This window comes from Orycteropus afer, unplaced genomic scaffold, assembly GCF_000298275.1.
Source record: "Orycteropus afer afer isolate SDZICR_OR568_19922 unplaced genomic scaffold, OryAfe1.0 scaffold00521, whole genome shotgun sequence".
Lineage (NCBI taxonomy): Eukaryota > Metazoa > Chordata > Mammalia > Tubulidentata > Orycteropodidae > Orycteropus > Orycteropus afer.
Window position 1 is genome coordinate 741,180 of NW_006922108.1, and position 26,681 is coordinate 767,860.

The following is a 26,681-nucleotide window of genomic DNA, read 5'->3' on the forward strand; positions in this document are numbered from 1 at the left end:
GGTGGCTGCGATGATGGGCTCAAGTATAGCAGGGATTGTGGGGCTGGCGCAGGATTGGGCAGTGTTTCATTCTGCTGTGCATGGGGTCGCTATGAGTTGGAAATGACTCGATGGCACTTACCAACAACAACAACAATATTATACAAGCCCTATATTATTATTTAGGGGAGCTCTAGTAGCGTAGTGCCTAAGGCACTTGACTGTTAACCAGAAGGCTGGCGGTTCAAATTCATCAGCCACTCCTCAGAAGAAAGGTTTGGCAATCTACTTCCTTGGTGATACTGCCTCAGAAACCCAAGGCGGGGTCACTATGCGTCGGGTCTGACTCGATGGCTAATAACAACAACAACAACGTATTATTATTATTATTATTATTCATTAGGGTAATGCAAATAAGAACTATGATGAAGTACTATTACTTATTGACTAAAATTGTAAAAATAAAAAAGACTGATAATAATAAATTTGGGTGAAGATATGGAGAAACTGGAACACTGCTGGTGAAAATATAAAGTTGCAAAACTACTTTGGACATCTGGCAGTATATAGACAACTTTGGATTTGCATATAACCAATAATATACTGGTGTAGTGCTTAAGGCATTTGACTGGTAATCAGAAGGCGGTTGTGTAAACCTACCAGCTACTCCTTGAAAAGAAGCCTGGGCAATACTTCCATAGGGATGCTGCCTTGGAAATCCAAGGAGAGGTTGCTATGAGTTGGAATCAGTGGCAGTGAGTTTGAGGTTTTTTTTTTTGTTTTGTTTTGTTTTTAAGTAGTAATTCCACTTCTAGTTATATACATAAGAGAGCTATGTACATATATATGTCAAAATATATGTACTAGTATATTCTTTAATTAATATTCATTATGTTCAAATTTGTAACAAAACAAATAAAACCATCAAGAGATGAATGCATTTAGAAATTGAGTATGTTGACATCACATAGTAATGAAAATTAATTCACTACTACAACACACAAAAGCATGGATAAATATCTGAAATATAATATTGGTTAAATAAGCAAGAACCTTAAAAAATGCAATCAGTGGTATTTCACGAATATTAAAGCTAAAAATAGACAAATACAGTCTACAGTCTTAAAAGTCTGAAAAGTGCTACCTTTGGGGAAAATGCAAATGCCTTGATTGGGAAGAGACACAAGGTGAGCTTGTGATTTGTCAGTAATTTTCTATTTCTTGTTCTGGGTACATAACAGACCAGTGTACTCAGTTTGTGATAATTCCTTTGAAATATATATTTAATATTTCTGCAATTTTAATTTTATTGAATGTATATTATATATCAGTTAATACACTTATTTCTGAATGGATTGAGACAACAGGTAGACACAGAAAAAGGAGCTATAGAAACCACATTAGAAATGTAGAATTTCTAATATAATAGAGAAGACATGGAGAACAGCACAACTGCTATGAAAATTACTCTGACTTCCATTTATTTGTTTAACAGATATAAATGAAACATCTTTGAATGAAGTATTTTTGGTAGATACAAAATGGAATAAGTAAGTTCAATGTTCTCTAAAAACTTATAGTCTGTTTAAGTAAATATTAGCCATAAAAAGATCTATGAGGTAATAGAAAATATAATACTACTCTTCAGAGAAAAGAAATGTCAATATATTTAAATTGATCAGGGAAGTAAAAAGTATAATAAAGAGATGGGTAAAAGAGAATCCATGAGCATAAGTGTGGGAGGGAAAGGATGAAGTTGAATTCAGGTCATAGATGAATATAAAAAGACATATAGAATGTTTTGGATTTGATATCATGTAAATGTGAAAATTAATGATCACAAACTTGAATGTTGTTGTTGTTGTTGTTATGTGCCGTCGAGTCTGAATATGAGAGTTAAAATTGCTACCTTAAATACACTGACTGGAGTTTTATAAAATTAATTTGAGTGGGCTTCATTGAGGAGCTCATTTGGTATAGGATTTGTAAAAGAGAAGAGATTTTGATAGAGAAGTTTAGAAGGGATATTTGAGAAATGAGAGCCAGAATTCACAAATGATGATCTAAAGTTACATAACCAAAAGTACTGCAAAGTTTGGTAATAGCAAAAGGAAATATATCTTCAATTAGAGCAGCCAGGGTAGAGAGTACAAGAGATTAATCAATCAAGAACTATTAATTGAATGATAGATGCATATCTAACACCTGACAACGTGTGCTCTGGGATACAAATATGTCCTCATCAATTCAATTCAATTCAATAATTATGGATGCTAATTCAAAATGCACCAACAGCAGAAGAGAAGCCAGATGATTGGGACCTTCTAAAAATTAAATGTTTATGTGCTTCCAAAGACTTCTCCAAAAGAGTCAAAAGAGAACCTACAGATTGGGAAAAAATATTTGGTAATAACATATCTGACAAGGGACTTATCTCTAGAATTTATAGAACACTCCAACACCTCAATAACAAAAAGACAAACAATCCAATTAAAAAATGGGCAGAAGACATGAATAGACACTTCACCAAGGAGGATATTCAAGCGGCCAACAAACATATGAAGAAATGCTCACAATCATTAGCTATTAGAGAGATGCAAATCAAAACAACAATGAGATACCATCTTGCTCCAGCACTAGTAGCAAAGTTCAACAAGACAGAAAATAACAAATGCTGGCGAGGTTGTGGAGAGATTGGGACTCTCCTACACTGCTGGTGGGACTGTAAAATGGTACAACCATTGTGGAAAGCAGTATGGCGATTCCTTCAAAAGTTGGAAATACCAATACCATTTGACCCAGCCATCCCATTACTAGGTATATACCCTAAAGAAGTGAGAGCCATAACAAGAACAGATATATGCACGCCGATGTTCATCACAGCACTATTTACAATAGCCAAAACTTGGAAACAACCTAGATGTCCAACAACTGAGGAATGGATAACCAAACGTTGGTACATTCACACAATGGAATACTATGCAACGCTAAAGAATAATGTAGAATCTGCAAAACACCGCATAACGTGGATGAACTTGGAGGACATTATGCTGAGCGAAATAAGTCAGTCACAAAAGGACAAATATTGTATTAGTCCGTTACTGTGAAAGTTAAGGAAATGTTTATATATTGGAGGACATTTTCTTTGTTGGTTACCAGGGGTGGGAGGGAAGGGGAGGGAATGCTGTTAGATAGATAGAGATAAATATTGATTTGGGTGAAGAGAAGGGCAATGTACCAAATGTGAGTGACCAATATGGCAGCATTGAGGATGAGAAAGACAGAGAGAGTTACATGGGCAGTACAAACAACAAATATGAACCCCTTTGTAAATTGAATACTGAGTTGTCAATGAAAGCAAACATGGGTATAGGGACGGATAGATGGGTGAACAAGCTAAACAATTATGTATGTCTAAATGGAGAGTGTATCCAAGATCATATACAGGGTTGGCAGATAATGGGCCTCTCGAAGAGTATGAAGGGATGGACACTGGGAGGAGGTAACTATGGGGAGGAAGTGGGAGGGGAGCTGCTGCATTGTAAATTTTGGTCAATGACATGAGACAAAGTATATGTGAACTGCTGTATGAAAAGTGAATTTTCTCTGTAAATCTTCACCCAAATCCTAAAAAAAAAAAAAAAAAAAAAAAGAATTATGGATGCTTATGATATGCAAGATAGAGGGAAGTACTTCAGAGTTTAAATCAAGACTCAAAAAAATTGAGGCATAGATAATGTAGAAACATGAACATTTTAAAGTAGTATAGGTTAGGTCCAAATAAGAAATAGGACAACAGGGTGCCAGAAGTATTAATAGAAACATGCATATGATAGACTGTAATGGCCATTAGTGATCTCATGGATGAGAAGATTTTCCATTATCTGACCCTACACTGGGATCTGCATAAGAGAAGGCATTTATGCAGAAGAATGAGAAAGGTCCAAGAATGAGCAAAAACAGTACAGAAAAAACACTGATTAGAAGAGTACAGAGTGCAAGTTAGAGAATTTTGGGGAAGAAGAATCATTTTTCCTTTCTCTCTTCTCTCCTTTTTCCTTAAACTCCTATAGTACCGGATCTCAGGGCCACTCTCACTAGCCTTCAAATTGCCTTATCCAAAATGTTTCATAACTGTTTCCTGGGTTTGTACAACACATCTCCTCATGAAACTGACCTCAGATTTGTTGTTGTTGTTGTTAGGTGCAATTGAGTCATCTTTGACTCATAGCAATCTTACATACTACAGAACAAAACTCTGCCTGATCTTGTACCTGCCTAACAATCCTTACTATATCTGAGCCTATCATTTGCAGCCAATGTGCCAATCTATCTCATTGAGGGCCTCCCCCTTCTTCGTTGACCCTCCACTTTACCAATCATGATATCCTTCTCCAGGGAATGGTTCCTCCTGGCAACATGAACAAAGTAGGTGAGATGAAGTCTGGCCGTTCTCGCTTCCAAGGAACATTCCTACTGCACACTTTCCAGGACAGATCTGTTAGTCCTTTTAGCAGTCCACAGTACTTTTGCAGTCTTCTCCAACATCACAACTGAAAAGCATCCACTTTCCTTTGGTTTTCCCTATTCATTGTCCAGCTGTCACATGCATATAAGGTGATTGAAAATACCATGGGTTGGGTTAGGTGCACCTAGTCTTCAAGGAGGCACCTTTGCTCCTCAGCACTTGAAAGAGGTCTTTTGCAGCAGATTTGTCCAATGCAATACCTCATCTGATGTCTTGACTGCTGCTTCCATTGATGTTGATTGTAAAACCAAGTGATATGAAGTCCTTGACAAAATCAATTTTTTCTCCATACATTGTGAAGTTGTTTATTGGACCAGTTGTGATGATTTTTTTTTTCTTTATATTGAAGTATAAACCGTACTGCAGACTGCAGTCTCTAATCTTCATCAGTAAGTGCTTCAAGTCATCCTCACTTTCAGCAAGCAAAGTTGTGTCATCTGGGTATCGCCAGTTGTTAATGATTCTTCCTCCAATCCTGATGCCGCATACTTCTTCATATAGTCCAGCTTGTTGGATTATTTTCTCAGCATACAAATTGAATAAGATTAGGCAAACAAAAGTTCTTATATTCAAAAATAATATGTCTTAGTTGTTAACAACCTTATGTCTGGAGTTAAAATATCTGTATTAAAGTCATGATCACTACTTGCTAGGGAAGTGGTCTTGGGTAAGTGCTTAATCTTTCTTGCCTCAGTGACTATCTGTTTATCAACTGTAAACTTGAAGAGATGGCTTTATCTTTTTCCTAAATAGTATATAGTAAATACTAAATAGTAGGTAGTAATAAAGGAATTCTGGTGGTGTAGTGCCTAAGACATTTGACTGCTATAACTAGAAGGTGGCAATTCAAATCTACCAATTACATCACAGAAGGTAGCCTGGGCAATCAACTTCCATAAAGATTTACTGCCTCAGAAACCCAAGGGGGTCACTGTGAGTCAGAATCAACCCGGTGGCAGTGAGTTTGGTTTTTAGTTTTGAGGTAGTTGTAATATTGTTGCTGTTGTTGCGTGTCCTTAAGTCGGTTCCAATTCATTGTGACACTATAGGACTTAGTAGAACTTCCCCATAAGGTTTAATATGGCTTTTATCTTTATCTTTATAGGAGAAGACTGCTCGGTCATTTCTCCCATGGAGCAACTGGTGGGTTAAAACATTGAGTTTTCAGTTAACAGTCAAGTGCTTATCCATTGTGCTATCCAGTTTCCCTAGTAATATTTTAATACTACCTATTTCATATATTAGTACAATGATGGTTCAGTGGTAGGAATTATGCTTTCCATGTGGGAGAGTTGGGTTTGATTGATGGCCAATGTATCTCAAGTAAACAATCACTCTTTCGTCAGTGGCTGCTTGTGTGTTGCTATGATGCTGAGCAGGTTTCAGCAGAGCATCCAGAATAAGACAGACTAGGGAGAAAGGCCTGGTTATCTACTACTGAATAATTGTTGCTGTTGTTATGTGCCATCGAGTCGGACTCAACTCATAACGATCCCTCCTTGGGTTTCCAAGGTAGTATCACTACGGAAGTAGATTGCCCCATATTACTTCCTGGGAGTGGCTTGTGGGCTTGAACGGCCAGCCTTTGGGTTAGCAGTCAAGTGTCTTATCCACTATGCTATCAGAACTCCCTCTGAATAATTAGTCAATGAGAACTCAATGAATCTCAATCCAATTTGTAACCAATCATAGAGATGACCTAGGATCTAGAACATTTAGTTTTGTTGTGTCCAGGATATCCATGAACTGGGCCAACTGGATGACAGCTAACAACAATTGTATACTGCAGTCACTGGGTGTTACATACTGTTAATGCACTCAGCTTCTAACTAGCAGCTCCAAAGACAGGTCTGATGATCTACTTCTGAAAAATAAACCATTGAAAATCCTGTGGAGTGCAATCTGACTCTGATACCCCTGAGGTCACCATGAGTGAGAAATGACTCAAAGGCAACTGGTTTATATCAATTCTTTTTAGGGCTAAATGAAATGACTGATGTAAAGTTTACAAGAATATAATGACTGGAATAAATGTCACTATCATATTTTACAAATATTTTTATTCCCTCAACACCAAGTAGAATGATACATTAGTTTGTACTATCTTCATCAGAAATAGTAAGACCAATCAGAAAGATCCTACTTGCCTAGCTAGAGAGAACTTATTCTTTTAATTATATTATAATCATAAATGTAATGTTACACAGCCATTAAAAATAACATTTCCATAGGCTATTTAACAGCATTGGCAAAACCTCAAGATGTAGAGCCAATGTAGAAAGTGAAGTAAAAAGCTCTCTAACCTATATATCAAAAATTTGTATTAACTAGAAATTAAAACAACATATTCATTAGTTATTTTATCCAGAGGGTAACATTTGAGCAATTTTTAATCCTTAAATGTTATTTTTATTTTCAAAATTATCTATTTTATTCAATTGACATTATTTTAACATAAAAAGGAAAGTAATAAATGTTACTATTATAATGCAATCTAACTTGTTCAAAGGACTTGAAAAAAGGCATTAGAAACTCAATTTTTCTTTAGTCTATTTTGGTAAATTTGACTTCAGTTTTATTATTTGTTAACAGGTAGCCAATTAGTGTTAGTACGTACTTTAGTATACACCTGGAGGTATTGTTGGACAAAAAAAAGCATTCATTTAAACAAACAATAAACCCAACATACCTAAGAAGTACATAAAGTATCCAAAAATCTATCATAAATGACATTCTAAGATGAGCAGCTGTGCAAACTGGATTCTCTGATAGACCCTTTCAACTAATTAATTAGAATTCTTGCTGACATATGTTCATATTGAAGACCACATGTTCACTGATAATATTCCCAAAATAGCTGGTCACAAAGAGCTTCTCACCTACCTCCTCAGGTTAGGCATCAAGGGAGTGAAAGTTGCATTCACCAAAGCTTCCAGGTGCGTAGAAGCAAAACTAAAATAAGACTCAAATATAGGAATATTATGGAAATGTGAATGGTTGCAAACAATAAAAGAGGGGTAAATTGAAATGCATGGACTAAAGATAGGGATGTTTTGTTCTTGTTTAAAAAAAAAAAAAAACTACATGCATTATATTATAACACCACAGCTGACAATGAAGAGATTGTCACTATGACAAGGAATAAAGACAGAGTGACTAGTTGAGCTTCTTTATTCATTACATATATCCCTGTGCATTTATTACAATGTGATAGCAGTTACAGGTATGGTTGATCTCAATTATTTACTTTTAACTAAGCTTTCATATTTTCCTTTAACATTTTAGTGTTTCTCAGTGAGTAAAAAAAAGTCTTGCAATATCTCAATATTGTTTATTTTGTAACTTTATTTCAGGCAGAATCTGTGGGGTATTATTCACAATTTTTTTTTTTAAATCATTGAACTGTACTAGGTAGTTACGGTTTACTCATAGCCATGTCTTTAGTAATATTAAAGAGTGTCACATAACAAAAGAATATGTATTTTGGAAATGTTGGACTAAATAATGTTAAACATTTTTTTGTACATACTTTCTCAGAACTTTAGTTAATTAATATCTATCTTGAATAGCCCTTAGGAAGGTAAATTAAGAAAATTTTCCCACATGTATTTGACCAATTGACTAGAAATTATTTATATCATTTTATAATATAATAAAAGTTGTTGAGCTATAAAAAAGAATAAAAAGATGCATTCACTTTAGTTTTGACAATGATACACATCTGTGTTAACACCACCATAATTAATTTATAGAACATTTTCATCTTCTCAAAAAATTATCTCATGTGTCTTCAAATTATATTAAGGAATAAGTAACACATTTTTAAATAATAAAAATACTATTATATTTGTTGGATGCTGTGAACAAAGGAAAAATAAAAGGAAGTCATCACACCAAATGCCTCTCATTTGTTCACTTATATTTTTGCATTCTCTTTTAGGAGGAATGTGGATGGGTGGTGACTAGGATTGTTCATAAAGTTGATATTCTCTTTTAGAATATGACTTGATACTTGCCCAGCCCTCATTTTCAATTGCTTGTGCTTAAGAAGAACCTCATGAAAAATTTGTCAAATTTCAAAGTGTCATTCAATATAATATATTTAAAAAAAAAATTCACTGCAGTAGAGGACTCTCAAAATACACCATATTATGTTATGCCTCAGTTCTCATGAAGGACGGTAGTGAAGAATTCACAATTCTTCATCTGCCCAAGGCTTTTATATCTGTTGGAGGATTAATCTTCCGCTGACTTATTTTCATTTTGGTTCACTCAAAGAAATATGAAAGTTCTTTGTTATAAATCCATTAGCTATAATTTAGGGCATAAGAGGCACAAATGGTTTTTGCTTGGCTGCTATCCTAAACTATGGGTGGTTAAAATCCACCCTGTGGAATAAGTCACTGGGTCTGCAAGTATAAGACCATGGTCATGGGAGACATCAAGCTAAACTGGCACAAAACCGTATGCAAAAACCTTGTTCTACATCTACTTTGGTGAGTAATGACTAAGATCTTAATAGCTTGTGAACAGCTATCTAACAAGCACGTATTGATCTCTCCTCGTCCAGAGCAAAGAATAAAGAAAATCAAACATGCATGGACATGATTAGTCAAAGAAACTAATGGATTACTTGAACATCATCAGCTTACATGATCCTGAGAAGAGAACTAGAGGGTGTCCAAGAACCAATGCCAGCCACTCGGCAATGAATCAAAATTGGAGTTCCTGGATAGAAAGAAATGCAGAGCAAAATCAAAAACATAAAAATGGCAAGGATTACTGGTTAGATAGAAACTAGTGAAACCCCTGAAACTATGGCTCCAAATCATACTTGGAGCCTGGAATATACTCACACCCGAGGCTCAACTCTCAGCCAAACAACAGACAGGTCTATGAACTGAAGAACTACAACAGAGAGATGCACTCCCTAGAGTAATCAATCATAGGTGATGAAAAGGGTAGCATTTGCACAGGGAGAATGCTAGGAAGGCAGGAATGCTTAGGTAAGAAGGATGCAGGGAAGGGGTAAGCACAGGATGGAAGTGGGAAGAGAGCTCTTATATTGTGGGTATTGTGATCAGTGTCACAAAACAGAATTTGTATGAACTGTGTAATATAAAATAAATCTGCTTTGTAAAATTGCACCAAAATCAAAATAAAAAGTATAACAAAACAAAAAACCCACATTATGTTACCAAAGAAGAAAAGGCCTGGTGATCTGTTTCTGTTAAGACTATAGACAAGAAAATCCCATGGAGTACTTCTATTCTGTAGTACATGGAGTTGCCATGAATGGAAATCAACCCAAGAGTAATTGACACAAAAATAATATTATACTTAAATGATTTTTAAAAACTTTACAAATAGTTAAAATATGTCTATAACATTATCAGTAATTTGCTGTACACTCCCAAACACAGCATATTCCATACCTAAATCAAAATACATTAACCATGACACTTAATGTTCCTTTTCCATGTAGATATAATTATAAACAATATCCTTCAAATATTTTCACATGGCAGCTGCTACAATCTGACACCTGTTTTCCTCCCACTATCCCAAGGTGAGAAAATAAAAAAAAATAAATAAATAAATCATTCTCGAAAGAATTCTCCTATCCAACTCCACAAGAAATCACTATTTAAATATATCCTAATTAAAAAATATAAGCTTGGGAGATAATTTATCTGTACCATTTTTTTAAATTCAAAACATACACTGTGATAAGGGATATCTTTAAAACAAAAACATTGAGTAAGTGTCTTGGGATCAGACTCTGTTCTACTCTTTCCGTCTACCTGTTAGAGTCAAACACAATGAGTGTCAGTGCTTACAAATGATAACCTGGATTGCAGAGTTCTCAAGAAAAGTTTCAATTAAAAGGAGTTTTATTGCTCATGGTGGAAGAAACATCTAATGCTTTAACAATTATATATTATTGCCTATACTTCCTAAACTTATATTAAGCATGTACTCTGTGCTCAAGAAATGCAGTAGGTACTGTGAGAGAAAATGAAAAACACACTATATAAGCATATAATGGCTCTTACAATCAAATTGCAAAAATCTAATTCATATTAGTGTAATTGTGAGATGGAAGTGAGCATGGTGTGGCAGTTGAAAGTTGTTTTTAAGGATGTGGAAGCATCTTCAAGCATCTAAGGTCAAGACTATATCCAGGCCTGGAGAACATCAACATTCAATGACTCCATCATTACTAAGGTGATTCTATTAACTATTATCTGTGACTTTATGTGGATCTCATATTCCAAATATTAAAGTAAGTACCAAATAAAAAATGAGGCCTGATGATATTATATGAGCTCAAAATCACTATACCCTATTTGAATCCAGAAATTTTATAAATTATGCCCTACCACCTGAGCTGTGTAATTCCAACCTACAGTATATGTCTGAGCCCTTGTTTACTATATTATTTTCTCTACAATTTCTTTAGGGAGGAGATCTGGTTAACATTTTCAAACCCATGTCCCAAACATCTAGTATAAAGACTTGAAACCCAAAACCAAGCTGACTACCACGGAGTCAATTCTGACTCATTAGCAACCCCCATTGTGTTTCAAAGGCTGTAAATCTTTATTAAAGTAGACTGCCTCATCTTTCTTCTGTGGAGCAGCTAGTGAGTTCAAACCACCAGCCATTTGGTTAGCAGCCAAATGCCTTAACCACCATACCATCAGGGCTCCTTAGCATGGAGACCGGTACATATTAAACAATCATAAGTATTTTACTTAAATTACATTGACTTGATTATGGATGTATACAAAGAAGAGGGAGGATTATTTAAGGAAATTAGATTAGTTGGCATAAATAAAACTGTGGCAAACAGAAGGCTATAGACGAAGAAAGTTTGGACAGTAATATATTAGACCAAGAACTATAATCTGGAAAACTAAATGTTTACTCTTATTCTGCTAATTGACATATTTTGTTAAGTTCAATTAAACTTTAATATATTCATTGATGTTAGTAATATGTAGAAAATTTGCCAAACTATTTTCAGGAGTTCTTCAGAATTTTAATAACAAAAACACAAAAACATCACCAAAAAAAGTTAAATATTTAAATTTTGCTGTTAAGGTCCACAGTTTAATAAAAATACTATCTGAACTTTATTATTAAATAATTAAACAACAGATAGGTCTGTTGAGATGTACAGATCACAGTGATTAAGTGCAAGAATTTAAAATCAGTCTACCTAGTTTTTAATTTTACCTTTAGCACTTCTAACTTTCTAATCTTGACTAAATTACTTAACCTCAGCTCTCCAAACTTCACTTTTCTAGATTGTAGAGTGAGGTTGGGAAGATTTATGGATTAGGTAACATAATGAATGTAAAGTTATTTATATAGGGCCCAGCAAATAGTAATGAAGTTTAGCAGTCATTATTATGCCTACTTGGGCCTTCTGATATTATCATCATCCAGTTTTAAACTTTACAATTATAAAACCAAAACTCTTTCTGCAGTATCAAATATATAAGTTTAGTCCCATGCAAAAAGTGCACAGGGTCAGCATCTTCTGACCTACTCCAGTCTCACAAGGGGAAAATAGAATCACCATCAACAGCTTATTCCTATGAGGCCAGACATGCCACCACCCTCCAGCCTTTTTTTTCTGCAATTCTGACATCAACCATCCTTCTCGTGGCACTCACTACTTCACTGCTGGTTTCAGTAATTCATTGCAATGAACACACAGAACTCAAAGACAATATTCACGATTAGGAGGATTTATTAGGGAAGTGTTGTTGTTGTTGTTGTTATGTGCTGTCAAGTCGGACCTGACTCAAAGCGACCCCTCCTTGGGTTTCCAAGGCCGTATCAATAAGGAAGTAGATTGCCCTATCTTCCTTCTTTCTTCTTCCTTCTTACTTCTTAGGGAAGTAGCAGGCTACAATTCAGGTTCAGGAATGCTTTCAGGATATAGTTCTTTAATCAGGACAGTCTCCCTTGTTTTTTTTTTTTTTTTTTTTTTAAATAATATTTTATTGCGTTTATAGTGAAACTGTACATATCCAATTAGGTCCTCTTTTACAATATCTATAGATAGTGTTGTAACATTGGTTACATTTTTACAATGTGTCAACATTCTCATTAATTCCATTCGGGTTTTTCCATTTCCATTAATCTAGCTTCCTTGTCCCTCCTTACTTTCTCATCTTTGTTTTGGGGTAAATGTTGGTCATTAGGTCTCATATAGTTGATTTTTTTTTTTTTTTTTTAAGAGCTCAGTACTCCCAGGTGAAGTTGTTTATTTTATGAGCTAATCATTTATGTAACTGAAAGGTGACCACCTGGAATGGTTTCAGTTCCAGGTTTAAAGAATGTCTCAGAGTGAAAGTCTTTTATTATTATTATTATTTTTTATTGTGATTTGGGTGAAGATTTACAGAGGAAATTCACTTTCCATACAGCATTCACATACACTTTGTCTCATGTCATTGACCACAGTTTACCACAATGTAACAGCTCCCCTCCCACTTCCTCCCCATAGTTACCTCTTCCCAGTGGCCATCCCTCGACCCTGAGCTGTCGCCCTGTGCATAAGCAGCCCTTCTTTCTCCCATGATTGTTCTCTCCAAGAGTGTATCTACTTGAGGTAAATGTTCAACTCATATGCTTGTATTTTGTATTTTGTTTGGCTGGAAACCACAGTTTTGGGTTCAATTCCAGACCTGAAGGGCAGCTAGGGGCCATAGTCTCAGTGGTTCCACCAGGTTCTATCAGACCAGCAAACCTGGTCCCCTCCTTTTTTTTTTTTTTTCTCCAAGTGAATTTGAGTTTTGTTCCACATTGTTCTCCCTCTCTATCAAGGGTCTCTTACATAGATCCCCTTCCAAGTGGATGACAGTGGTAGCTGGGCACCATCTAGTTCTTCTGCAAATCGGATGGTGTTTCCATGAATTTTGGTTTTCTTCATTCTTCTTTTCTCTGGACAAGGAGAAACCCATCATTGCATTTCGATAGCAGCTTGCTAGCTTTTAAGATCCCAGTTGCTACTCACCAAAGTAGGAGGTGGAACAATGTTTTGTATAGTATGTTATGCCAGTTGAGCTTCATGTACCCTGCGACTATTGTCCCAAGCCCACAGGTTCAACTACTCAGTCTCTCTGGGTAGCTGGCTCTGACCAAGCAGTGACCACAACCTTGCCCCTTGTCAGCTCTACTATACACCTGGGAATTCTGATCATTTACATAAACTTATTGGACCATTGTCTGCCAACTCTATATATGTTCTTATATACACTCCCCATTTCATAGATATATCTAATCCTTTAGCCTGTCCACCCATCTATCCACCCATATACCCATGTTTACCTTCACTGACAATGCAGTACTGTATGTGTAAAAGGGTTCATATTTGTTGTCTGTACCTCCCATGTACCTCTCTATGTCTTTCTCATCCTCTATGGTGTCCTATTGGTTACTCACATTTGGTACATTGCCCTTCTCTTCACCCAAATCAATACTTATCTCTATCTATCTAACAGCCTTCCCTCCCCTCCCCTCTTACCCCTGGTAACCAATAAAGAAAATTTCCTTCTATAGTTAAACCTTCCCTTAACTTTTACAATAACAGACAAATACAATATCTGTCCTTTTGTGATTGACTTATTTCACTCAGAATAATGTAACAGTCCACTCTATCTTGCAACTCTCTTAACTTCCTCATTTAGAAGTTTTGTAACTATACAGTCTTTTCCCTCTTTTTGTTTATAGTTGTCTTCACTTGCCAATTGATGACTCTGGTTCCCTGTTTACAATCTTGTAAGCTCATTTTACTTTGGATATGTCCATAGCTATGGTTTCTGGGTTGTGTCATCTTGTGTATTAATGGTTGGTTGTTATTTGCAATTTTTGGTTCTGTGTTCAAAGGACTCCCTTTAGCATCTCTTGTAAGGTTGGTCTGATTTTAACAAAATTCCCTTAGTTTCTGCTTATCTGGAAATCTCCTAATCTCATCATCATATTTGAGAGACAATTTTGCTGGGTATATGATTCTTGGTTGAAAATTTTTCTCTTTCAGGGTTTTATATATACCATCCCATTGCCTTCTTGCTTGCATGGTTTCTGCTGAGAAATCAGAGCTTATTCGTACTGGCTGTCCTTTGTAGGTAACTTTTTGTTTTTCCTGTGATGCTTTCAGGATTCTGTCTTTGTCTTTGGTTTTGATGAGTTTGATGATGATGTGTCTTGGTGATTTTCTTTTGGGGTCTATCCTGTTTGGAGTTTGTTGGACTTCTTGAATGAATATATTCTCATCTTTCATCATTTCAGGGAAGTTTTCCTCCAGCAAATCTTGGACAATTTTCTCAGTGGGTTTGTTTTTCTCTTCCTGTTCTGGAATTCCAAGGACACATAAGTTATTCCTTTTGATGGTATCCCACATGAACCTTAGGCTTTCTTCATTTTGCTTTGATTTTTTTCCTGTTTGATCCTTTTCCAAAGAAGTATTCAGGTATTTGTCTTCTATCTCATTAATTCTGTCTTCCATTGCATCAATTCTTCTCCTTTACCCTTCCAATGTGTTATCTATTTCTGACAATTTAGTATTAATCTTCTGAATTTCTATCTGTAGATTTAGAATCATTTCTAATTTTTCATTTATTTTGTCATTTTGTTCTTGTATTTTCTTCCACAATTCTTGTAAGTTTTTTTCTGTGTTTTCTTTGGTCTATCTCTCAATCCTCTGAAGATACCTAAAGACAATTCTTTTGAATTCCTTATCAGAGAGTTCCAATGCTGCTTCTTCCTCAGGGATGTGTTCTGGGTCTGTATTCTGCTTCCTTGTTTCTACCACTTTATCTTGCTTCTTTGTGTGGACTGTGATGGTCTGTTGTTTCTGAGGCATTGTGTCATTGTTGTATTTAGATCTCTGTTAACTGTTTGTGAAGAGCAGCTAAGGGTGATGCACGCTCTTCTTGGTGTTTTTTTTTTTATCATTGTCCCGTTGGTGGAGAAGGAGGTAGTGGCTCTCCCTCAGTAAGTGAAGTTGCAGGAGGTGTGGGTGTAGTTGTGTCTTATGGGGTCTATTGTTGTCTCCCACTCAGTTAGACACAAATTACAATTGAATAACCATGAAAAAACTAAAATCCCATGGATGAAAAATGCACCACGTAATCACACAGGAACAGTAACCAAAAAAATAAAAAAGGGAAAAAAATGAAGAGAAAACAAGAAAACCTGAAATATCTGGGGAGAGGCCACTAAGGGAAAAAAAAAGCAGAGAAGGAGAATAATAAATGAAAAAAAAAAAGGGAAAAATGCAAAAAAGAAAATGAAGGAACAGGGTTAATCATGAGAAAAATGGGGAAAAAGAAAAAATAAATAAATAAATAAATAAATAAAAAATTTCAACCAGGCACAGGGAAAAGAAAAAATGCTGAAAACTAGGACCTAGGAAGGGGAAGATAAAGAATATAACAAAAAGGACAAAAGTATTAATAATATTAGTTGTTTTAAAACAGACAAATACAAGCAAACTAATTACCAGAAAAAAGAAAGCAAAAAAGAAAAAAATAAAAATAAAAAAAGAGGGAAAAAAAATCGGTGGAGGACAGGGCAAGTCACCCAGGCTCCGTCTGAGCACACAGACTGTGATGGAGTTCCTGTAGGCCCAGAAAGTAGGTGGGAGTGGGGTATGGCCACACCTCCATTCAGCAAGCGGGTGTAGGGTGTAGTAACAAGAAGAATGTCATACCTTTTCAGTCTTGCAGGCCCCAAGTGTTCTTGGGTTGCTGGGGAGCAGAACATCTTCTTAAGCCCCACAAATTTGTGAGAGTGCTGTCTCTTTAAATATCCAAAATAGTCAAGCCACTTTTTAACCTTCAAAATGATGGCACCCTCCAGACCGGCAAAAGTCCACACCTCAGCCCACCTTTCTCTTCACCTTCTCCGTTTATTCCCCAGCCACTGTGCACAGTCCTCCATGCAGTTCCTGGCTAGCAGGGTGATTTTTAGGTTAATTCTTAGATCCTACCACCACTCTGGAATCTCCAAGCTCTCTGTGCCATCAGAATGGCTCAGGATCACTGGCAGACTGCAGCTCCATCTGTCTCCTTTTTTGGTATTTTCACACAAATTCTTCTGCTAGTTGGGGTTTAGTCCACTCCTATATCCTTCCCTTAAAGGTTCAGGGGTCCAGGATTATCTTCTGTGTCTGTGTTAATTAGTTTCCCTTTTCTTTGTTGAAAAGGGTCTGTGCAGTCTTTCTGCCTAGTCCGCCATCTTGCTGGATCTCTAGGACAGTCTCCCTTCTGCTTTGGCCTCAGGCACTCCTCTCTGGTCCTTGGCCTCTCAGCCTGGCCTCTGCCCTGTTTGAGCAAATGTTACAAAGTTCATTTAGCTCTGTTAATAGGTACACCTAGGTACACCCCACTCCTTCAGCAAGCCTCCTGCCCAAGAGCACTCAGCTTTCTTGCTCTGTGGGCCAGGTAAGCCTGCTACTCTGTCTCATGCCTCTTGGTTCCACTGCCACCATTTTTTCTGCTGAGTATCTCTTTCTGCTGGATGTCTTTCTCCTCTGGGTATCTCTCTCTGCCAGGCATTTCTGCCACTGAGGTCCAGTGCAGCAATCTTGGGTCCAAGGATGTGCTCCACTTCACCTCCAGCTCTTCTCTCTTTATAGTAGTGAGATCCCCCTTTCTGCTTCTAACCCAAAAAACCATTGAGTCAGTTCAACTCATAGTGACCCCTCCTTGGGTTTCCAAGGCAGTATCTCTACAGAAGTGGATTACTGACTCTTCCTTCTGAGAAGTGGCTGGTGGGTTTGAACTCTCAGCCTGCTCGTTAGCAGTCAAATACCTTAGGCACTACATTACCAGAGCTCCATTTCTGCTTCTAGGAAGGCTCATTTTAAGCCTGGCAGAGTGAAAAAACTAACCAATCCCAATATCAGAGTTCTATACACCTTATTTGTATGGTCTTATCCAGTAATCTGTTGGGGGTAACAAAGATTATGACTAGAAAAAGCCATACTAAGTAATTCACTGCACTGTACCCCATTCCATTCAGTGGGTCTTCAAATATGCATTCTTAAAAGTGCTGTGCAAAAAATAAATAATAATATATATACGGAATCTTTGAATCTTCCCCAGACACAATGAGGAATTTTACTTTTTTGGCCTCTAGTAGAGTGACCAATAATAGAATAGTTGTCAACTACTGGAGCAGAAGGCAAGACTCTTATTTCTGTGCCTACATTAAATAAATCCAATGCTAAACAATATTTGAAAAATGCATAATAAAGGAGCAATATAGAAGATATGTAAAAAAAATTCCCATAATCAGAAAGAAAACAAACAAGCATAAAAATTGAACAAAGGATAAAGACGAATTTTACAAATATAAATTTATGCTGATATTTAATCACAGTTACAAAAAAATAGACAATAATATCATTTTTCACACATTAGAGCAACAAAGATATTTTTTTAAAGGCAATATAATATATGGTCATAATATGGGAAATGGATACTCTCACACGTAGTGGCTGAGAAAATCATTTCTTATGTACTTCTTAAAAACAATTAGACATTGTACAGCCAAATGAAAAATTATATTCTATGTTCCCTGAAATTTTTGTCAAGAGGGAAAAATATCAGGATCAAATGAGGTGACAATAGAGTCAGTGAGGTTTTAAATGGTAAGTGACCAACACCTTAGCCCTGAAAGGTTTGTCAGCCTATACCAGAGCTTACCATTAGTACTTACATCTCCAACTGCTGCATGTCAAGGATTATTGTAATGATGTATTTGCAGATATCCATTTTTTTAAAATTAAACACAGCTTCCTCTTTGGAGACAATCTATTTATTTCTGTCTCTCACAGAGTAATAATGCATTCTCTATTTAAAATGAATGTGAAGAGATTTACTGGGAGCAAAGGCAGCGTGAGCTAGGAACATGTTGAATTTCACAAAGTGAAAACGAGTATTCCACTGGGCTGGAATCACATGGCCATATTTATACAGTGAAACAAGGAACTTTAATTTACAGTATTCTGATTGGTTACCAAACAATTAGTGAAGCAAGAGGTGGAACATCTCAAAGAGAAGATTTTTCTGTGCTTGGTTAAAAGGACAGATATGAGTTTACTTGATTGGTTTAAACAGTCTTTGTTGATTAGTTACAAGTTGGTGATGTGTGTGCTTTGTTGATTAGTTACTACTTGGTAACAGTAGAATGTTTACAGGGTAGTTACAAAACATGTACAGACATTTCTTTCTGCTAATATAGCCTTCTTATACAAGGTGGTTGTCGGGAGTGGGTTGCATAGCTTGGTTACAAAAAAATATTTCTCTAGATACCAGATTAAGTCTGTTTAAATGTTAACTTCTTAGACTAAAGCAAGCTTTTTCAAAATGGGTTTAGAGTCAGGCCCAGAGACACATGTCCTTTAGTCAAATTCCCCAAAGATTTAAATTTTAGAGTGCTATCTCATGAATCCCTCTTTGATAAAATATATCATAGCATTTTGCATCTATCCATAGCACAGGAAAATTTGTGTGTCTTATTTTCTTTACAAATTTCACAAATAAATCAAATAATTGGAAAGTAAGTACCTTGGAATATACATTTATAAAATGCCCTCTCTCTGTGTGTCTGTGTTTATGAACTGGAGCTAGAATGACCCTATGGACCAGTGATAACAATAAAAAAGGAAGAATAAAAATATCTTGCCAAGTGAAATGAATGCATAATACTTTTAGTAAATATTCACTTCTGCCTAAATACCTCACTTATGAAATGCTCTGACAAGAATTTGAACCCCAGAAAACCAAAAGCCAACAACTACATTCTGTGTTCTCTGGTTGCTTCTTCAAGAGATGAAATGCCAGGTATAAATGAGATGACAAAAGAGAAAATAAGTGTTTCAATGAAGAATGGCTGGCATCCCATTTAGTTAGAAAGATAAATTTGCCTCTCTCTCTCTTTTTTTTTTAAAGTTTAAGTTACATTTACTCTTCCAATAAATTTTGTATAAGTACTTACTATTTCCAAGGTATGGTAGTTAAAGTTGTGTGTCAACATGCCTGGGTTGTGGTTTTGAGTGGCTGGGCAGCTAGATGTAGTTATTCACTATGATGAGACTGTAGTCACGTCCATGTTGAAATCTGCCAGAAGCAACAAAGTAGCTGCTTTCAGTATATAAGAAGCTTTGATAAAGGTGTCTGAGCTTTTGACACGTCTGGATCCTGCATTTGACCAAGTCTTCATTTCAGTGGACTGTCATTTTACCAGATGATTTGGAGATTGTTCCTGGACTTGAACTAGTAGTCTGCTGATCTTGGGGCTATGCCATGTTACCTGTTAATCTTGGGTTCCTCAGACTCAGCAGGCAGCAGCTGCATGAGTCAGAAAAAGCCTCCAGCTTTAGTGGGTCTGGAACAGAGCTGAAACCCGAAGTTGAGGAGCCTTCATTTATTTCTAATATTTCTGTTACAGCAGAACAAGAGAATCAAGACACCAGCTATGAACTAATACAAAAAAAATGTTGTTCTTGTTAAGTGCTGTCTACTCAGTTCTGACTCACAGCAAACCTATGTATAAGAGAGTGAAACATTGAAAGGTCTTGTGCCATCTTTGCAATTATTGCCATGCTAGAGCCCATCATCACAGCCACTGTGTCAATCCATCTTGTTGAGAGGCTTACCCTGTTTAGTTGACCCTTTACTTTACTAAGCATGATATCCTTCTCCAGAAATGGATCCCTTCTGACAATAACACCAAATTACCAGAGACAGACTCTGACCATTATCATTTTGAAGGAACAATCTGACTATACTTCCAAGACAGATTTATTTATTCTTCACCAATACCACAATTCAAATGCATCAATTCTTACATGGTCTTTCATATTCATTGTTCGGTTGTCACATGCATATGAGGCAATTGAAAATATCATGGCTTGGGCTGGTGTACCTTAGTCTCCAAAGTGATATTTTATCCCTTTAACACAGTAAAGAGGTCTTTTACATAAGATTTGCCAAATGCAATACATCCTTTGATCTCTTGACTGCTGTTTTGCTAGGCATTGACTGTGGATCCAAGTATAATGGAGTCCTTGACAACTTCAAACTTTTCTCCATTTATTATGATGCTGTGTATTGGCCAATTGTAAAGATTTTTGTTTTTTTATGTTGAAATGTAATCCGTACTGAAAACTGTGGTCTTTGATCTTCATCAGTAAATACTTCAAGTCTTCTTTACTTTCAACAGGTAAGGTTGTGTTACCCACATATTACAGATTATTAATGAGTCTTCCTCCAATCCTGATGGCACATTTTTATTCATATTGTCCAGCTTCTTCAATTATTTGCTCAATATATATATTGAATAAATATGGTGAAAGGACACAACCATTATGCACACTTTTTATGATTTTATATCACACATTATTCCCTTGCTTGAATGACTGCCTCTTGGTCTGTGTAAAAGTCCTTTATGAGCAAAATGAAATGTTCTGGAATACCCATTCTTTACAATGTTATCCATTATTTGTTATGATCCACATAATTGAATGCCTTTGCATATTCAATAAAACAAAGGTAAACATCTTTCTGGTATCCATTGCTTTCACCAAAGTCCATATGGCATCAGCAATGATATTCCTTATTCCAAAACCTCTTCTGAATCCAGCTTAAATTTCTGGAAGTTATCTGTCAATATACTGGTACAACTGTTTTGAATTATCTTCAGCAAAATTTTACTTCCTTGTGAAATTAATGATATTGCTCAATAAATTCCACATTGTATTGGTTTACCTTTTTTGTAATTCCACAAATATGGTTCTCTTCCAGTCAGTTGGTCAGGTAGCTGTCTTCAGATTTTCTTGTTATAAGCAAATGGATGCCTCCTGCACTGCATCTGTTTGTTGAAACATCTCAATGAGTATTTGTCAATTCTTGGAGCCCCATTTTTCACTAATTCCTTCATTGCAACTTGCAGTTTTTCCTTCAGTACTATTGGTTCCTGATCATATGCTACCTCTTGAAATGGTTCAATTATTTTTTGTACAGTGATTCTATGTATAACTTCCATTTTCTTTTGATGATTCTTGCACTGTTCAATATTTTGTCATAGAATCCTTCAATATTGCAACTTGAGGTTTCAAGTTTTTCCTCAATTATTTCAGTTTCAGAAATGCTAAGCATGTTCTTCCTTTCTGATTTGCTAACTCCTGGTCTTTGCAAATTTCATTATAATACTTTACTTTGTCTTCTCAAGCTGACTTTTGAAATCTGCTCAGCTCTTTTATTTCAATATTTCTTCTATTCACTTTAGCTACTCTACATTCAAGAGAAAGTTTCAGAGTCTGTTCTGACATCCTTTTTGGTCTTCTCTTCCTTTCTTGTATTTTTAATGACCTTTTTGCTCCTTCATATATGATGTTCTTGTTGTCATCCCACAACTCATCTGGTGTTTGACTATAGTTAAATATGTCAAATCTATTCTTCAGATGGTCTCTAAATCCAGGAGGGATATACTCAAGGTCATATTTTGGCTCTGGTGGACATGTTTTAACTTTCTTCAGCTTCAACTTAAATTTGTATATGAGCAATTGATAGCCAGTTCCACAATATCCCCCTGGCCTTGTTCTGACCGATATTGAGATTTTCCATCATCTCTTTTAACAGATGTAGTCAATTTGATTCCTGTGTATTCCATCCAATGAGGTACGCATGCATAGTTGCCATTTATTTTGATGAACTAAGGTATTTGCAATGAGTAAGTTGTTAGTCTGGCCAAACTCTGTCATGCAATCTCTGGCATTGTTTCTATCACTGAGGCTTACAGGATCAGTTACATATTATTCTTTGCTTCCAATTTTCACATTGCAGTCGTCAGTTATTATCAGCATATCTCAATGGCATATTTGGGCAATTTCAGACCACATAAAGTGTTAAAAATCTTCAATTTCTTTATCTTTGTCTTTAATGGTGGGTGCATAAATTTTAATACTAGTAGTATTAACTGGTGTTCTTTGTAGGCATATATATATATTATCTTATAACTGACAGCATTGTACTTCAGAATAGATCTTGGAATGTTCTTTCTGATGATGAATGTGAAACTATTCCTTTTCAATGTCATTCTGGAACATAAAGAATATGGTTGTCTGATTCAAAATAGACAGTACCAGTCCAATTCAACTCACTAATGTCTAGGATATCAATCTTTATTCATTTCCCTTCATTTTTTAAAACTTCCAGTTTTCCTAGATTTATACTTCATGCATTCCATAATCCATTTTTAATGGATATTTGCAGCTGTTTCTTCTCATTTTGAGTTGTGCCACATCAGCAAATGAATGTTCAGAAAGATGTACTCCATCCATGTCTTTAAGGTTGCTTCTACCTCAAAGAGGAAGCTCTTCCTCGGTCATATTTTAAATGACTCATCAAAAGAGAGGCTCATCTTCTGGCATAGAGCAGACAATATTTCCCTGCTGTTCATAAGGTTTTCAATGGCCAATTTTTTCAAAAGTGGACCTAGCCAAGTTCTTCTTCCTGTCTATCATAGTCTGGAAGCTCCACTGAAACTGGTTTACCACGAATGAACCTGCTGATATTTGAAATACAAGTAGCATAACTTGCAGCTTCATTGCAACATACAAGCCACCATAGTGTGAGAAACTGACAGACAAGCAGTGGAATATTAGAGATACAACAATAAATATGATTAACATAGTTCCTGACCTTAATGAAACCTAAATTGTGGTTGGGAGATAGGCCATTAACAAAGCATTATAATACAATGTGGAAAGTGTGATGACATGCCAAAGCAAACTGTGATTTTTGAACACATGAGGGTGGCACTAAGAAAAGAAAAAGTCACTAAGACACATATCAAAATGTATGTCCATGCAGGACTATCATTGGGCAACTTCTGGAAAACTTCTCTTCCTTGCAAAGGAAAACACCCTATACTGATATTCTGAACTGTTTTCCAAGCTGTTTCAAGAATTTGAATTTCATCTAATGGTTGAACTTCTCCACCTGACAGCTCTGACCACAAAATAACATGGTGTGGCACCAATCCCTGCACTTTCCACATAGAACACTAAGCAGAACATCTCCCAAAATTATCCATCTTTGTGATAGACATGAACTGTTGTCATAGACCAACAGGACTTTAGAAGTGATTGCCTTGAGATAGTTGCCCTAAACCAAGAACTACATGAATTATTTTGGCTAAACTGGGAATTTGAGGCCAGGAGGTACCATAGTGGGAAACCTCATTAGGGGCTTTGCTAACCTGACTGCCTAATGTATGTCCTATTTGCATGACCTAATATTTATAAACACTTTGTTACCAGGGGTACCATATATACTCTCGGAGATTGTATTTCTTACACTGTCTCAGCCCTGAAAGGCTTCAGATCAGTTTCTACTTACTGGCCAGAATCATGCTGTGCTAAATTTGATTCCTTAGGTAATCAACTGGTAATAGAAAAAATTAAGGAGAAATCCATCTGGCTTTTTAAGATATTTCTTTATAGTTAATGGAATATGTTTTAACAAGTTAAATTCAGGACCCCAAAGCGCTTAACAAAGGCCAATACTGCAAGGTAATTTCACTTTGCTATGCAAGACACTACTGATAATAAGGGCCAAGGAGGTGGGCAGAAAACATTGAACATAGAAGGGCCTGCATACAATGTTGGCTCATACTGACATCTGAAAACTTTTCACTGAAACCTTTCCTTAACTGATAAGAAAGAATAACTTGATGTACATAGAATGTTTGTATAAACAATGTAACTTACACTTTCTTCCTACTGAGAGTCTAGAATTGTGGTACTTCTTGGCACTAGGTGTCTACATGATCAGCCCCCTCACCCAAATAAACACCTTGGGCACTGAATCTCTAATTAAATACCTTGGTATGCATATTCCTTTATTTTTCACTGCTGGGGAAAAGAACACAATCAATACTCTTCATCACTGGAGGGAGAAAAACTCAGAATCCTATTCATAGATTTCTCTAGATTCCATCTTTGTCTTTTTTCTTTGTTGATCTTGTATTTCCTTTTGTTGTAATAAAACTTACTCATGAGCATATGCTGTATCCTGTAAGTCCTTCTAACCAATCGGTAAATGATTATGTCATCCTGAGGACTCCAAAGACAACTAGAATATGTGTTTATATATATATATCTGTGTGTCCATATATACCTAAAATTAAAACTGTATTAATTATACCCCCACACACACACATACACAAACATACATATACACATACCAGTTGCCATCAAGTTGATTCAGACTCAAGTTGATACCATGTGTTGGTAGCATTATACTCCATAGGATTTTAAATGGCTTATACTTTGGAAATAGATTGCCAGGGCTTTCTTTCAAGGCACCTCTGGGTGCACTCCAATCACCAACCTTTCAGTTGGCAGCTCAACACATTGACTATTTGTACCACCCAGAGATAAATACATGTGTGTATAAAACTATTTATAGATAGAGCTTTTTCAGAGTTATTCAGCCATTAATATCACTAATGGAGTAGGTTACTAAAATTTCTGTATGTTTTGTTTTGGAGATATGAATAATTTGACAAAACATTTCAATGATTTAATAAATACAGTGTAACCACCTCTATCTAGGGTGCTTAAACTATATTTTCTCAGAAGATGGAAAAATCATCTAAAATAATTGCATATAAATGAATAGCTGGGATAAAGTTACATATGTACACATAGATAAATGTAGTAGGTTTTCATCATAACGTCATTTCAATTCTACATAACAATATGAGAGAAATACTGGGTGGGTTCAGCAGCACAGGTAAATTCACCACTATAGTGTTCAATAAATATTTGCCTCAGAGAATATGGAAGATGAAAACATGAATCTGCTTTCCCTAAATTGTACACTGTTCCTGTGGGCTTTTTATAGTGTGAGCATCTCACTTTGCTGAATGTCACTTTATTATTTAAATATAAAACATGGCCATTAAATACAAACTGGGTTCTTCAACTGGTAGACAAAGTATTTCTTTCAGGGTCAGTATTATTTCTCTGAAACTGTCCCCATACATGCTGACTTTAGAAATTCTCCAGTAAGATGCTTCAATGTATATGTGTGTGTCTGTATAAACATGCATATTTCACAATGTCTCTGAATTCACTATTAGTAGCAAGGTACTGGCACATGAAACATTTAAATAATAACAAAAGTGTCATATGTTTCATAATAGGAAAAGTGGCCAATGTACCCTATTAAAGTTTAGATAAGAAAAGAGATGATATTGCTATATTGATTATCCCAGGCAATTATAGAGGAGTTTAATATATAAGATTAGCTGTTGTTTTATGTCTTATATATAATATACAATTTAAATGTTGCATGAATTTGTGTTACATTTGAATCTGTGTCATACTTAAAATATTTCAGAAGCTACTCTGTGCTACAAACCATTCTGTTTTCTTTGTGAATAGGAAATAAATTAATAAACAAATACTACTCGGGTAGATATTATTATTGTTACATTTTATGTTATATTGGAGTCTCTGGGTAGCATAAACAGTTTGCTCAGTTGCTAACCAAAAGTTGAAAGTTTCAGTCCACTCTGAGGCACCTTGGAAGTAAGGCCTGGCAGTATACTTGAGAAAATCAGCTATTTAAAATTCTGTGGAGTACAATTCTACTCTGACTCACATGAGTTCACCAAGAGTTGAAACTGACTTCAGGGCAACTGGTACTAGTAGGATACTTTAGTTCTCAGTATATGTGAGGTGATGAGATTCTTGAGACTCACTTCTGCCTCCATCAATTGAGAAGCAAGATTATGCACTGATGGAGGCAGAATAGCTGACTTCCTATGCCCTGAAATTTATAAATTCTAGAGTGATTCTTACATTCCCCAAAGGCTCCAACTACCTCCACAAGTGTCCTCTCAATTCATTCACAAAAATGCTCTAACATTAGTAATTTTTCCTGTTAGCATAAAACTTTGATCCCTCTACTAATGCAAATCAACTTGAGTGTCATATTTATTTACTCTTCAGAGAGGAGGAAGGATCTGAGAGGCTATATCTTCAAACTGATGTTGAAAACAAGAGTTTGAAGAGCTATGAGTAAGTGGGATTTGACTTTGTTGAAGGAAGACAAGATAGAAAAATATAATATTC